Below are 15,225 nucleotides of genomic sequence, written 5' to 3' on the forward strand. Positions count from 1 at the left end.
TTTACTTTCAGGATAATGTAGTCAAATTTAAAATAATTTTAAGGTGAGCAGGGGAATTCTTAGATTTGTCTTTTGTAAAGATCACATTGACAGGGTTGAGAGAGGATTTTGGAGAAATGAGAGGGAATATAGGTGACAGTTCAGATTCCTTTGTCATGAGCCAAGAAAAACATGGTGCCTTACCATGGGATCATGGTATTAGGTGAGGTGCAGAAAAGGACAGAGGTGAGGGACATTTGTAAGCAGTACAATTTACAAGCCTGGGTGTTGGTTTGAATGTAAACGAATTTGGGAGAAGCTTGGAACAATGCCTCCCAGGTCTCCACTATGAGGATATGGAGACCCATTTATGGACATGGAAATCATTAGAGGGGGAATTGTTTTTATAGATGGGAGGTCCTGAATTCAGTTTGGACATTTTAAGTTTCTCTGATCATAATACATCAATGGAGCTCTCCTGGATAACTTAATATATTTGTTTGGGGCTTGGGGTTCAGAAGCAAAAGCATATCTAGAGATGTACTTGGAGAATGGCTAATAAGTATATGGACTTTGAAGTCATGGACGTCTCTGTAGTCATTTGTAAGAAGGGAAAAGGGAGGTAAGATGAGTGTGGAGGGCTGGAGTCCAACCTACCAGTCAGGTCTTGGCCTGAGAATGCCTCCTTGGGGGTGTGGCCTTTTGATAAGATTGACAGTGAGAAATTCTTTCTCTCTGGCCCTTTCCCTTACTCCTTGCTGGGACACAGAGGCTGCCTCCAGGGGCAGCCCATGTGAGCTGCTAATTTGGAGAGCCATGTTCCACTGGCCTAGGATCTGTTAGAACATGCACCTACCACCCTGACATCTCCCTGCTTCACCTTTTTGTGGTGATCAGCTTGCAGCCAGGTGAGGCTGAAGAGGCCTCTGGCCAACATCTGGCCCACGGACTTGATTTGGATTGGGCTTGGACGCCTCCTTGATTTAAAATTACTCCTTGATAAGAAGTTCTTTCTTATCCATCTATGAGTGTCACTGATTTTGTTTCTCTAGATAACCCAGCCTAATACAATGTGTCATTTAATCCAAACCCTGAAGTGCTCTAGCATTTAAGTGATAGGTGGAAGGGAGGAAATCTTCTCCAAGGGATTGAGAAGAAATAATCTGATACATGTATGGGAAATCAAGGACGCCGAATGTTTTTAGTTAATCTAAGGGTTTCAAGAAAGAGCAAGTGGTCAGCTGTGTCACATGCTGATGATAGTCAAGAAAGAAGTGGCAGGATTCATTCTCATTCCTTTGTGCCAATGAGATGCTTGCTGAAGCTCAGAGAGGATTACTTGCTCATGATCAAGGAGCTACTAAATGATCCGTTTGGAAGTTGGGTTGACATTTGTCGGGCTCTAAAGCTATGATCTTGAACATGGCCTTAGTTGCTCATGTAACAGATTGCTTTTGTTCAGGAGAAAGCAGTTTCTGGAGAATGGCAACATGTTTGGTAAAGCAGCAGGGCTGAAACAGAGGAAGACCCTTGACAAGATGGTTTGACACTGTGGCTGCCACCATGGGCTTCACCACAAGAACGTCAGTGTGGATGGCACAGGAGTGGGTGGTGTTTTCTTCCATTGCATCTATATATACAAGAGATACACTATGTACCTACTGTGAGTTGGAACCAACTCAACAGGCTACCGATTTATGTAATAGATGGATTGTGTCTCAACATAAAACCCCAAACCACTGCCCTCTAATAGATCATAGCTCATAGTTACCCAATACGACAGAGTGAAATTGCTCCTGGGGGTTTCTGAGGCTATGAATCTTTGGGGGAGCAGACACTCCTATTTTTTTACCTTGGAGTGCTTGGTGGGTTTGAACCTCCAAACCTTACAGTTAGGAGCCAAGTGCTTGACCCACTACTTCTCAATATAACACAAAAGTCCCACAACTGGACCAATACACCTCATAATAAATGGGAAAAATTGACGTTTTTAAGAATTTCCTTTTACTTGGATCTACAATCAATGTCTAAGGAAGCAGCAGGCAATAAATCAAATATATTATGTATTGGGCAAATGTGCCACAAAAGATCTCTTAAAAATGTTCAAAAGCACCACACCGAGGCAAATCACTGGGGGAGTGCAGCGGAACAGCAAGGGAATAGAGTGGCAAGGTCCCCAGGGAATGCTGAAAGTGGACTTTGGGGCCAGGGCGTGGTGCCCCAACAGACTGGACTGGAAAACGCTCCTAAGGGCCAGCAAAGATCCCTGAACTAACTACAAGCTTTTCTCTTGTGAACTGTTTTGTTCTGTTCTTTTTCAGTGGTTTGTTTTGGTCGTTTTGTTGTCTGGTTATATACTGTTGCTTTGTGTTCCTCTGTCTAGTTTTCGTGCATGTTAGTGACTCCACAGGTCTGTCTGAATAGGACAGGCTGGATGAACTATCTGGATGAAAAACAACGGGACCGAAAGTTCCGGGGGGACTTGGGGTAGGGGGTAGGGGGGGGGTAAGGAAGAGGTGGTAACAAACCCAGGGACAAGGGAAAAACATGGGACCCCAAAAGGTAGAGAAGGGGGAGTGGCAGGCCTGGTGAGAAATGATCAAGGGTAAGGTTGCTTAGAGAAGAGGTATACTCTAGCCCAGGTGGCGATGAAGCATGGTAGTAGGGCAGGAGCAAGGTCAAGGGAGATGGAGGAAAGAGCTAGGAGTCAAAGGGCATTCATGGAGGTCTAGACAAAGACATGTACATGCAAATATATATAGGAGGTTGGGGAAATAGATCTTTGTGTCGATATTTATAGGTCAAGTATTAAGGTGGCGGAAGGACCTTGGGCCTCTACTCAAACACTCCCTCTATGCATGAATACCTTCTTTTATTAAATTGGAACTCTATTATGCTCTCTCTCCCGACACAACGGCTGGAGCCAAAGTGGGTGAACAAGTAAATGTGGTGAAGAAAGCTGATGGTGCCCGGCTATCAAAAGAGATAGTGACTGGGGTCTTAAAGGCTTGAAGATAAACAAGCGGCCATCTGGCTCAGAAGCAACAAAGTCCACATGGAAGAACACACCAGCCTGTGTGATCGAGTGGTCCCAAAGGGATCAGTTACCAGGCATCAAAGAACAAAAAATCATATCATTGACTGCACACCTCCATGATAGGATCGCTGAAGACAAATGGGTGCACAAGCAAATGTGGTGAAGAAAGCTGATGGTGCCCGGCTATCAAAAGAGATAGTGTCTGGGGTCTTAAAGGCTTGAAGGTGAACAAGCGGCCATCTCGCTCAAAAACAAATAAGTCCACATGGAAGAAGCACACCGGCCAGTGCGATCACGAGGTGCCCAAGGGACCAGATATAAGGCATCATGCAAAAAAAAAAAAAGATATAAGTGTGTGTATGTATGTGTATATATGTGTATATGTATATTTGTATGTGTACATATATATTATATTAAATGAAGGGGGAAGTGCAGAGTGGAGACCCAAGGCCCAAGTGTCGGCCAATGGAGATCCCCTCATAGAGGGGCTTAGGAGAGGAGATGGGTTAATTAGGGTGTGAGGTAGTATCGATGAAGAACACAGCTTTCCCCCAGATCCTGGATGCTTCCTCCCCCCAACTACCATGATCCGAATTCTACCTTGCAGGGCTGGATAGGACAGAGGCTGTACACTGATACATATGAGGGTTGGAGGTACAGGGAATCCAGGGTGGATGATACCTTCAGGACCAAGGGCGTGAGGGACGATGCTGGGAGAATGGAGGGTGAGTGGGTTGGAAAGGGGGAACTGATTACAAGGAGCCACATGTGACCTCTTCCCTGGGAGAGGGACAGCAGAGAAGGGGGGAAGGGAGACCCCGAATAGGGCAAGATATGACAAAATAACGAGGTATAAATTACCAAGGGCATATGAGGGAGGGGGGAAAGGGGAGGGAAGGGGGGGGAAAGAGGACCTGATGCAAGGGGCTTAAGTGGAGAGCAAATGCCTTGAGAAGGATTGGGGCAGGGAATGTATGGATGTGCTTTATACAATTGATGTATGTATATGTATGGATTGTGGTAAGAGTTGTTGGAGTCCCTAATAAAATGTAAAAGAAGAAAAGAGAAAAAAATGATTAGGGCAAAGACTGTACAGATATGCTTTATACAATTGATGTATGTATATATATGAACTGTGAAAAGAATTGTATCAGCCCCAATAAATTGTTAAAAAAAAAAGTTCAAAAGGAAAGCCTTATGTACTAAAGTATGCCTGACCCAAGCCATGATATTTTCCATTGCTTCATATGCATGTGAAAACAATAATGAATAAGGAAGACTGAAGAAGTAATGCCTTTGAATTATTGTCAGGGCAAATAATCTTACATATCCCATGGACTTCCAGAAGAACAAGCAAGTATATTTTGGAAGAAGCTTAGCCAGAAGGCTCTTTCAGAGCAGGGATAGCAAGACTTCATCACATGTACTTTGAACATGTTCTCAGGGGGGACCTGACCCCGAAGAAGAACATTGTGCTTGGGACAGCGGAGGGGCAGTGAAAAAAGAGGAAGACTTTCATTGAAATGGGTTGACACCTGGCTGCAGCAATGGGATCAACACTCGCAATGATTGTGAGGTGGCGCAGACCAGGCAGTGTTTCCCCCTACTGTCCGTTGGGTCTCTATAAACATCTACTGGGGATAAACTGATGAACAAAGTCGACATGATCCAGAACCCATACTCATTCCATTTCAGGTTGGTCCAGACTGAAGGGCGCAATTGATAGTGAATAGGACAGATTGTATGCGTGTTTTCCTTCTTTTTAAAAATCATTTTATTGGGGGCTCATACAACTCTTATCACAATCCATACACACATCCATTGTGTCAAGCACTTTTGTACATTTTCCCCTCATAATTCTCAAAAAATTTGCTTTCTACTTGAGCCCTTGCTATCAGCTCCTCATTTTTCCTCCTCCCTCCCCGCTCCACCCTCCACCATGGACCCTTGATAATTTAGAAATTATTATTATTTTGTCATATCTTACACCATCTGATGTCACCTTTCACCCATGTGAAGCACATCCTGGCTCATCAAGCCCTGAGGACAAATTTCCTGCTCACAGCAGCAATGCACAGAGACGACCACAGGGCTGGCCTCACCATGGGACACAGCGTTCCTCACTGATCCATAGCACCATGCAGGACAACACTAGAGACACACGCACATGATGGGAATTGTGTCTGTCCTGAGCCCACTATGCAGAAGCCAGCCACTGGGGAATGCAGCAGAACAACAGGGGGAGCAGAGCAATGAAGTCCCCAAAGATAGATGTGGGGCCAGGGCATGGCACCCATCAGACTCGAGTGGAAAGCACTCGTAAAGGACAAATAGACCTTGAACTATTTATAGGGTTTTGTTGTAGTGTTGTAGCAGTGCATCTGTTTTCTATTGTGTTATTGGCTGATGCCATTCTGTAGGTTGTTAATATCCAATTCCCCAAATGTAGTCTTGAGGTTGTCTCTAAATTCAAGTGAGCTATATTTGAAGTAGCCCATTGGTTTTCTTGGACTTGTTTTTCTTCAGCTTCAATTTGAACTTACATATGCAGAACTGATGGGCTGTTCTGCATTCATCCCCTGGCTTTGTTCTGATTGATGATTTGAGGTTCCCCAGGATCTGTCTTCACAGATGTAGTTTATTTGATTCCTGCATGTTCCCTCCAAGGAGTCCACTTGGGGGTCACTGCTTAAGTTGTTGAGAATAATGGTTTGCACTGAATAAATCTTGAGCATTTGCAGAGTTATATCTGGTGTCATTTCTATCACCAAGGCCGTGTTTTCCAGGAACATATTCTTTGCCTTGATTTCTGACTTTCTTACTCCAATTACAGCAATCCGTGCATCTTCGTTGTGGATTTGATCAATTTTAAACAGCAGAAGTTGGTAAAAAAAATACTTAGTTTCTTCTTCACTGACATTAATGGTTGGCGTGTAAGTTAATCATCATATTAAATGATATGTATTACAGGTGCATGATTATTATCTTATTACTGACAGTGTTTTATGTCAGGATAGGTCTTGACATTTTCTTTTTCATGGCAAATACTACACCCTTCCTCTTTGATTTGTCATTCCTAACATAGAAGGTCACACATTTTTCCAAGTCAAATGGCCAATCTCAGAGTGTTCATGCCTAGGACATTGGTCATTATGCATTCATTTCGTTTTTGAAGACTTCCAATTTTCTTAGAGTCACACTTTTTATTCTCCGTGGTATAATCAGGAAAGAATGTTTTCAGATGTTCAGACTATTCAAAATGATAGTCTTGAAAGCCTGATTGCATCCATGCTGCTACGGTTGACTCTCCTGTGACCAGGGATTTCATCCCAAACCGTGCCTTCCAACTGGAGGGACCAGCTTATGACACTGTCTTAAACAACATTCTGCTGTAATTCATAAAGTTTTCACTGGCCAAATTTTTTGAGAAGTAGATAACCAGGTCCTTTTTCCTAGTCTCTCTTAGTCTGGAAGCTCTGTTGACATCTGTCCAGCATTGGTGACCCTGATAATATTGGAAATACTGGTGGCATTGCTTCCAGTATCACAGCCACACGCAAACCACAATGGTACAGTAAACTGTCGAGTGGCATTTTCTCTTGCGGTAACTATGATGAATCATCACAACATAATAGCAATTTTATGAGCCAGCTCCCTACTCACTGTTACTATTGTCTCACAGTTCTGTAAGTCAGAAGCATTGGTCCCCATCTGGCCAGTCTTTAGATTCTCACAGTACTAAAATAAAAAGAAGAGATAGCCTGATAAGATCTGGAAACTCCTTATATACTAACTTCTATCTCCACTCTGGGGAGGAAATAAGTTCAAAGCTCACTTCCGGTTTGTTTGTTTTTGGCAGAATCCAGTTCTTTGCCGTTCGCTGATTGAGACCCTCATTGGCTGTTATCAATCAGCCCAGGATCATTATCATCTTTTTGAGGTGTCAGCTTACCACTGGCTTGCTCATAGGACTGCTTATAAAGTCTCAGCTTATTCTTTCAAGGTGGTAGCAGGATCCCTCACATGAAAGCTCTTTTAAGCTTCAGATCTTCCTGATTTCTCTACTGTGACCAGTCAGAGAAGATACTTTTCTTAAGAGACTCCTATGATTAGTTTAGACCCACGCAGAGAATCTTTCCCGTTTTCAAACAACCTGATGTAATTGTGAGAGTCGTAGCTCATCATATTGACAGATTCCACCCCCATTCAGAGAGAATGGGATTGTCCAAGGGTGCTGGGCATTGAGGGGAGTGTCAGTATTAGAATCTTGTCCAGCACCCAGCTACAATGCCTTGATGGTTCCTACTGTCTAAGATAACGAATTCTGCCCGTTAGCAGTTTTATTGTCTGAGAGAGATGAATGGATGTGGATGACCAGGTTGACTGGACAGTCATACAGTAAATGTCAGAGAAAACTCTGGTTTCCTTCTCTGGGAACCAACCTCCAAAGTGGAAAAATCTCGTAAGGTTCAGCAGCAAAGGGGATGGGCTTACTTCCCCAAGACACCACAGATGGGAGGCTCGGCTGCCTTTCTGGGAAGAGGGATTGCTCTGGTCTTCATGGAAGGCCACCCAGGAGGAAGCCGATCCCTGTGGGAACCTGGAGAAACACGGCAACTCCATGAAACAGGATCAAGTTCAACCACAACTGCCCTGCTGCCTCCCCCAGAGAGATTAAGACAGACCACTGTCCAAAGAGCAAGTGATTCGGCGTCTGGTCACTGGTGGGGTGAACTGATGGTCTAGAGCTGAGCCATCCCAGGGGCATGCTGCCCAAGCTCCCAGCAAGTCCACGGCTTGCTGATTTCTGAGCCCTAGAAAGATACCCTTTCTTTGGAGAAAGGCAAGGAAGAGGGAGTTGGGTATGGACAATGGGATTCAGGGGGCTCCTAGCCTTCAAAAAACTGAGGGGCTGGAGTCTTGGCCTTCAGAGTTTCAAGTCTTTCAAAAGGCAAGAGACACGTCGGTTGAAATGAATGGAAAGCTTCTGACAAGCATACTGTGAGCTATGAAATTACAAACAGACCTGGCACGCTTACCCAAGAACCCGGCAGACTCGGAGTATCGTCTTGCTGTTGTAAGTCATGGGACAGCAGGCACTGGCCTCCCTGGAATGGGCCTTGGCATTCAGAAAATCATCATCTGCCTTTTCTTGGCCAGTGCAGACCCCCAGGGAGTGACTTTGTTGTCGCGTCTGTAGCCAGCGTTCCTTGTAGTCTGCAGGAATTGTGCAGCAGTCCTGGAGAATGGAGAGAGGGGGATATTCTGAGAAAGAGGGTTCAAGTTAGACAGTCAGGGTGAGCTCAAACCCTTATTCTACCAACTGTGCCCAGGAAGGACTTGGGGTATGTTATGGTTTTATTTTCAGCAACCTCTAGTTAACTTCTCTGAGCCCCAGGTCCTCATCTGTAATTAGGAAGCAAATAATATCAATAGGCTAAGAAAATCATCGTGAAATAAGAAACCAATGCCTAAACTGTAGAGATGCTGGCCTGCGAATGGACAGTCCGGTATATTCTGAGGCACACTGGCTCACCATGAGTTGAAACCGACTTCACAGCACCTGACAACAATATGTTAGGACATGAAACTGACATAGAGTCAGTATCCAGTACATTGAAGTAAGGAGTGTGCATTGTAGATAGTACCTCATGTTAGGTGAAGAGGGCGTGCTGGCTGCCTACTCGATTGTTCCTCCCACCTTCTTTGGAGTGGATGAGTCTGTCTCCCACTACATGAAGAAGATCAAGACTTGCTTGGTTAGCTTCTTTTACAGCCTGCCTTGGATCAAGCCTGCAGTGGACCAGATACAGCCATCCTCGAAGGGAAGACAGCCCTGACCTGCAGCAGAAGGCCACAAAGAAAGGGAAGGGTGGCAGAAAGTCCCTTGGTGGCATTTGGTGGCATTGTAAAGATGCTAGACGAATTCTGGAACGTCTTCCCAGCACACATCAGGGTAATCTGGACTGTGCTGAGCACAAGAACCATAACTTTTAGTGGCTGGTTGTAACACTGGTTCATTTCCTGCTCGTACTATGTGCACTGGGTGAGTCAGTGAGAGAATTTGCTCCATGCCTCTTCATTCTGAAAGACTAAATCACTGTGTCGGAAACATCACAGATGAGTGTGACAGAAGAAACAAAAGCAATGGAGAGTTGACTCATCCTTTAAATTGTAGTCTTAAAAAAATCATTTATTGGGGGCTTGTACAATTCTTATCACAATCCATCCATCCATCCATTGGGTCAAGCACATTTGTACATTTATTGCCATCGTCATTCTCAAAACATTTGCTTTCTACTTGAGCCCTTAATATCAGCTTCTCATTTTCCCCCTCCCTCCCTAAGTCCCCCACCCTCATGAACCCTTCATAATTCATAAATTATTATTATTTTGTCATATCTTACACTTCACCCACTTTTCTGTTGTCCATACCCCAGGGAGGAGGTTATATGTAGATCCTTGTAATAGGTTCCCCCTTTCTACCCCACTTTCCCTCCACCCTCCAGGTGGAGGTATCACCACTTTCACCATTGGTCCTGAAGGGGTCATCTGATCTGGATTCCTAGTGTTTCCAGTTCCCATCTGTACCAATGTACATCCTCTGGTCTAGCCAGATTTGTAAGATAGAATTGGGAACATGATAGTGGGGAGAGGAAGCATTTAGGAACCAGAGGAAAGTTGTATGTTTCATCGTTGCTACCCTGCACCCCGACTGACTCATCTCCCCTCCGCAACCATTCAGTAAGGAGGTGTTCAGTTACTTACATGTGGACTTTGGCTCTCTGCTCTGCACTCCTCCTCATTTACAACAATATGATTTTTTGTTCTTTGATGCCTGATACCTGATCCCTTTGACACCTTGTGGTCACACAGGCTGGTGTACTTCTTCTATGTGGGCTTTGTTGCTTCTGATCTAGAAGGCCACTTGTTTATCTTCAAGCCTTTGAGATCCCAGACACTGTATCTTTTGATAGCCGGGCACCATCAGATTTCTTCACCACATTTGCTTATGCACCCGCTTTGTCTTAGCTCTAGTTTGTCCTCATCTAATCCATAGAGGGGTGTTGTTTTGTTTTTTATTAAAAAAATCATTAGCTAGTTGCTGTGCAACAAATATAGGCAGTTTGGTGGTGTAGTGGGTTAAGCAATGGGTTGCTATCCAGAAGATTCATGGTTCAAATACAAGAGCCATTCTGCTAATGAAAAGTGAGGCTGTCTCCTTCTGTAAAGAGTTATAGCCTCTGAAACCCTAAGGAGTAGGTTTACTCTGTCCTGTAGGCTCACTATAATTTGGAATAGAGTAGAAGGCAATCAGTAGGTTTTCGGTGTCCTAAATAGCCCTGAACTTTAATGGTCTACTAATGCACAGGTGTTTGGTCTGTACTGGTGTGGCTGGGAACAGGTAGGATTGCCAATGCTTGGCACCACCCATACACTGAATTCAAGTCCGCTCTATGTACTTCCTTCCTTTGGGGTCAGCTGCTACCTGGCCTACATTCTTCCAATGGCTGAAGGATAATACTCATGACAGCCAACCAATCATAAAAGCATTTTTAATATCTCTTTTAGTGTCACAGTAGCTAATATTCCATTAATTGGTGAATTCAAGTCACCTGGTCAAACCTGAAGGCAAAGTGACAGGTGTGAATATGCTGCTTTCTGAACTGAGAGTCAGCACAAAGTCAGGAACCAAAGTGTGTTGGTATTAATTTTAACACAAGCAGGGGGGTAAAAAGGCAGTGATACAGGCAGTCCCTGGAATATGAATGTGATTTTCGATCTTTTAGAATTTGTAGGTCATTTGGAACAGATCAATCGTCAGCCTTCCTTTGGTGCAAGAGACCATGTAACCCTGCTCGCAGTACGGTTTTTGTGGCTATTTCTTCAGAAGTGGACAGCCTAGTCCTCCTTTTGTGTGTGAGGTAGGAGCCCTGGCGGCACTCTCTAGTCAGGCTTGGACTTCTAACTGCAAGGTCAGGGGGTTCAAAACCCACCAGCTGCTCCTCGGGAGTCGGATGAATTTGTCAGCTCCTGTAAAGGTTTACAAATTCTCAGAGGCCCTATATTGTGTTAATATGAATTGGAATTGACTCAATGGCAAGTTTTTGTTCGTTTGTTTTGGTAGCGGGGAGGGTTGTTTACTGTAGGAAGTCCTTTGGGTGTTTATTTGGTTGCTAACTACAAGGTCAGGAATTCAAACCCACCAGCTGCTCTGTGGAAAGAAGACTGGCTGTCTGATGTTGTAAAGATGTACTGTCCAGCCTCAGAAACCCCAGGACCTGTGAGTTGACTTAATGACAGTGGCTTGGATTTAATGCAAGAGAAGCTCCCTGTGTGTGTGTGTGTGTGTGTGTGTGTGTGTGTTTTCAATGGTTGAAAAGCTGCACACCCAGCAAGTGAAGGTAATTGCGATGAAAAATTGTTGGGAGCACAGGTCGGTTCAATCATTGCAAAGTGAGGACAAGTTTACATAACATGAAAAGACAAGTAGGAGCTGTCCATAAGTCAGACAGAGCTGTCTAAAGCTCAGAGACTATGGATAATTCAATCTCCCCCATATACACTAGTTTCCTGGTCACCATCTTCACTTAACATCTCAAGAGGTTTAAACCTTCACTTGCAATGCCCTGTGGTTGTACGGCAGCGTGATGGAGGGGTGTGATGGTAAGATGCGGGGAGGAAGAGGCTGTGCCCTGGACCAGGCTCTTCACAGGTGCTTATCAGTGTCCCCCATACTCACCACTTTTTTCCTGACCCCTCCTTCCTCAGATGAGAAACGAAGGCTACAGGAGGCTGGGACTGGATTTCCCCTTCGTTTGTATTGTCAAGCAGTTGGGGAAAAGTCATTTCTGATTTACGGTAACTTTGTGTGTGGATTCTCTTAAAAGTTTCTCCTGCGGACAGGCCTTTACTAAGAATAGCGGCATGCTGGCAGTACTTTAGTAAGGTTTTTTACACCACCACCGCCCCCCACCCACCTGCCGGAAGAATGAAGGAATGTTTCTCCTTTCTTCCAAGTGAAAACTGGGTGGTTCCTGATTTAAAACTCACAGGCATGTAGAGACCTTAAGACTGGGCCTCTAGGATTTCTTCTCTCTCAAGTATGACCAAACTCTGTGTCCAGCAGTTAGTTACACAGTTATTCGCACTTGTTGCTGAGGACATCATCAGTTTCTCCTGAGCTCTGGAAGTGCAGTGGGTGACACACTGGGCTGACAATCTGAAGGTCGACTGTTGAAACCCCCAGCCACCGCGTGAGAGAAAGATGGGGCTTTCTACACCTGTAAAGATTTACATTTTCAGAAACCCACAGGAGCAGTTCTCTACTATCCTATGGGGTCACTATGAGTCAGAATATACTTGATGGCAATGAGCCTTTATCTATAAGTTCGGGTGGTGCTTAGCTTCATCACTTCTCTGACAGATCCAAGATTTGTTGACTTTTAGTTTTAGTCTAGCTGCACTAACACAGGAGGATAGCAGGGCCAAGTTCTACGCTCTTGTAGGTCAGGATGGAAACTCTAAGTCTAGGTGGGGCATTCCAGAAGCCCTATGGGAAACCCTTTGGAGGTCCTGCCAGCTGGCGAGCAGTGACAATTCAACATATTGCCTTATTGGGAACTCTTCCCACTCTTGATGAAATTCATTTTGTTCTATTTAATCTCACAACATTCTCTCCCTGTGCCTACGAGCTGAAGAAATTCTGGCATAATCTCATCAAGGGCACCGGGGCTCCAGAAAAGCAAAAGCAAGGCCGAGAAGTGTTTGCTGTAAGGGGGAACCTAAGGGCACAGGACACTGATGAAGCAAAGAGTTCCACTTTACTGCAAGAAGATTGATTCGTCCTTGGTTCTTGGGAGAGGCGCTCCAAGGCCTTGGTACCTAGTCAGTGATGGACATGTATTTGATGAGGTCAGATTTGATGCAGGTACCTATGTAACGAGGCCCCCATAAAGACTTTTGATACTGGCATTCCACTGGGCCTCCTGGTTCATAATAGGTACTGATGCACTTACGAGTGTAGCACACCTCTTCCCTTCCCCCCCCCCCCCCCCCCCCCCCCCCGTCTGAAACTAGCCCAGGCTCCAAGAGCACTGAGGGGCAGGCTTCAATGTTTCTTTTCCTCCTTTTACGACCACCCAGACCAGTGTTTTGATCCAATGGGAAAGGGAACTGGAGGGTCACACCTCTTTTTAGGATGTGGAAGCTCTAGGTTACAGCCCTTCCTAGCCCTTGTCTCTAGTATCTCTTCATTTATACCTGTTTGCTACAGCAATCATAAGTCTTTCCCAAGTTCTGTGAGTTATTAGCTAAATATGAACTCAAAAATGTAAGGGAGCAGATAGGTCAAAAGTGAGGGGGATTTGTGAACTACCACACTTAAGGCTGGTAAGGGAACTTTGGGGCCAACTTGGCAGACTGGAGCACCATGTCCTTTCACTTGAGAGTTGAGCTATGTCTGTCTGGTGGTTAGAGTCAGAGGAAGAAGTGCTACATGCGCATTTGAATTAAAATTGAATTATTTAGATTGAGATTCATTGGTGAGAGAAATTGAATTTGATTTCTTATATACTTGGCGTTAAAGAAGTGAAATAGATTGCAATTAATCTTTACACGACTCTACTGGAATATAAGAACCTCTGATGCATCTGATGCTTTCTTGTTATGTAGGTTTTATCCAACGAATGAAAACTTCAGGTCTGTGTGCATCACTCCTAAACTTATAAGCATAATCCTATGTATAAATATATGTCAACTTAAAGGATATTTTTGCATGAATGAATGCAGGAATGACACACACATAATTCTTTGGGCATTTGAACAGCATTGGCCACCAGGTTTGCTGTGGAGCATTCGTAACACCTTACCTAAGAGGGTTTTGTTGAATAGCGTTTAGGGTGTGTGTGTCTGGAATTTGCATTTCCGGTTTCAATCATCACAAACTAGTACAGTTTAATAGTTTCATTTTATAGAAGGAAAATATGAATCTTTAAAGAGGAAATGAATTGACCAAGCTATAACTGGTATGAGTTGAAAAAAATGGTCCAGATGCTACTCCCATGACTTTTTATAAATATACATGATTGTATTTTCGTATAAAGACAATAAATATTTATTGATGGACAAACAGGCTCCAGGATTGACAGAATACCAACTGAAATGTTTCAACAAATTGATGCAGTGTGGGAAGTACTCACTGGTTCATGCCAAGAAATTTGGAAGACACCTGGCCAATCAAGTGGAAGAGATACAAATGTGGATGTCTTTGGTTTTTCTTGGTTCTTGAGAGAGGATCACTAAGACCTTGTACTTTAGTCAGTGTTGGCAGTGTCTTTGGTTCTCTCAAGAACCAAAGAGAGGTAACCCAACAAAGTGTGGAAACTATTGTATAAGATCATGAATCTCATGCACAAGTAAAACAGGTGAAGCAATACATTGAGAGGAAAATGCCAGACATTGAGACCGGGGTGGGGTGAGCAACTAGACTGAGAGATAGTACAGCCAACATCAGATGGCTCATGGCTGAAAGCAGAGCACACTAGAGAGATGTTCACTTGTACTTTATTGACTCTGCAAGTGTATTCAACTGTATGGATCATAATAAACTATGGATAACCTTGGGAAGACTAGGAATTCCAGGACACAATTTTGCTTATAATCTAAGAAGCTGTTTTTCAAACAGAACAAATGGATATTGAATGGTTTAAAATCTGGAAACAATGAGTGTCAGGGTTGTATCCTTTCACCATACTTATTCAATCTGTATGTGGAATAAATAATCAGAATTTGGACTGTGTGAGAACATGGCATCTGACTGGAGGGGAAAACCTTCAATGTGCAGATGGCACAACACTTAAGCATTTGCTGATGAAGGTCAAGGATTGCGGCCTTCAATGTGGGCGACAACTCTATGTGGACAGAACCAAAGTCCTCACAACTGGATAAATGGACAATATCAAGATGAAAATATTAGAAATTGTCAAGTTTCATTTTACTTGGTTTTAAAATTAATGCTTATAAAAGTCGCAGTCAAGAAATCAAGTGCCTTGGGAGCTAAATCAAATACACTGCCTTGGGAAAACCTGTTGTACAATCTCTGTGTTAGTCTGGGTGCATTAGAGGAACCAATCCACAGAAGCTCATATGTATAAGAGAGAGTTTTAGATAAAGGTTAAGTGTACATCAAGGAAACATCCCAACCAGTG

At 43.9% G+C, this 15,225-nt stretch overlaps 1 non-coding gene across 1 annotated transcript; it reads right to left on the reverse strand.

Annotated features, from left to right (window-relative positions):
* Positions 1-13,080: 13,080 nt before the first annotated feature.
* On the reverse strand, positions 13,081-13,201 carry LOC142460577 (small nucleolar RNA SNORA61). Its single transcript, XR_012786756.1, has one exon. It is a non-coding gene; the product is annotated as a small nucleolar RNA SNORA61 (small nucleolar RNA).
* Positions 13,202-15,225: the final 2,024 nt, after the last annotated feature.

Source organism: Tenrec ecaudatus, chromosome 10 (assembly GCF_050624435.1).
Source record: "Tenrec ecaudatus isolate mTenEca1 chromosome 10, mTenEca1.hap1, whole genome shotgun sequence".
In the NCBI taxonomy this organism is placed as follows: domain Eukaryota; kingdom Metazoa; phylum Chordata; class Mammalia; order Afrosoricida; family Tenrecidae; genus Tenrec; species Tenrec ecaudatus.